Raw genomic sequence first — 1,201 nt, 5'->3', positions numbered from 1 at the left:
TCAAATCTGATATAGTTAATCCATATGCCATTCTTAATTACCTGCTCTCACTGACCATAGGCATTTTATGTTATCATTGATTTCCCTAATCGTGAAGTTTTTCTTAGTTTTTCCTATCATTAGCATGATCATCTTTTTCTTACATTAAAGTAATTTTAAAATATAATACTCATTTCTCATTTTTTTCTCTTTCTTTTTACTCATGGGAATCACCTGGGTTTTCTTCGAAATTATAATTCTTATGTTCTATGGAAGATGCTTGTGTTTTGTAAATCTTATTAAACTGGAGTTACAATGCTGGTTTTCTACTCTAATCACTGCTTTTTTGTTCTCTTTTTATTTTTATTTTTTTTAATTTTTGGTACAAGGAATTGAATTTATAACCTTATGCCTGTAAGACAGTACTTGTGTTGCGGAACTAAATCCCCAGCCTCTAAAACATGGAACCCTTCACAAATTTGCATGCCGTACTTGTGCAGGGGCCATGCTAATCTTCTCTGCATTCTTCCAATTTTAGTATACGTGCTGCCGATGTGAGCACACTAATCACTGCTTTTCTTATGCCCCCACAGGGCAATTTTTCCCCCAGAGCAAACACTTTAAGTCATTCTTGTCTCATTTCACTCACAGACTGCATGCCATCAGTCAGGGCCTTTACTGCATCTACCTTCAAAATACATCTCCAAGCCAACAACTTTGCTTCGCTATCTGACAGTTCCTGGTGCTTTACCAGTATCTGGAGATAGTTGGCTTTATATTATTTGCTGAGTGACTGAATGGATGGATAAAGCTAAAGCTGTTATTTCCTGTGATGCTACTTAATTCACATATCTAATAATAGAGTATATGTAAAATCAATACCAAAACTAATTATGTAAAATTTATTTTACCTAAAAGAATAGCAAAAGGATTATTTATAATCATATTAGCCTCCATTTTATTGCTTGGCAGTATCAGCAGACAATGAATAATTACAATAATAAATTCAAGTGTATCTTATGTCTTACTGTAAAACAACCTTAATTGTGTACCAATAAGTCCATCCTCTTGTTAAATGCTGTTAGAATTGTAAAATCCTCCATACTTCTATAGGGTTGCTTTTGATTAGGTTAAATGGTAACAAGATTTGTGTTTTTCAATATACATTTTTTCTTTGAATAAAAAATTTGAACAATTAAACCTCTAAGTAGTTGTCTTATGA

At 32.6% G+C, this 1,201-nt stretch overlaps 1 non-coding gene across 1 annotated transcript; it reads right to left on the bottom strand.

Annotated features, from left to right (window-relative positions):
* Positions 1-434: 434 nt before the first annotated feature.
* Positions 435-541, bottom strand: LOC134472003 (U6 spliceosomal RNA). The gene has a single exon (XR_010041830.1). It is a non-coding gene; the product is annotated as a U6 spliceosomal RNA (small nuclear RNA).
* Positions 542-1,201: the final 660 nt, after the last annotated feature.

This window comes from Cavia porcellus, unplaced genomic scaffold (genome assembly GCF_034190915.1).
Source record: "Cavia porcellus strain 051 isolate PalLab524CR breed Dunkin Hartley unplaced genomic scaffold, mCavPor4.1 scaffold_1, whole genome shotgun sequence".
Taxonomy (NCBI): Eukaryota; Metazoa; Chordata; class Mammalia; order Rodentia; family Caviidae; genus Cavia; species Cavia porcellus.
The sequence above is the reverse complement of the archived record's forward strand: the minus strand, read 5'-3'. Positions and strand labels throughout refer to the sequence as shown.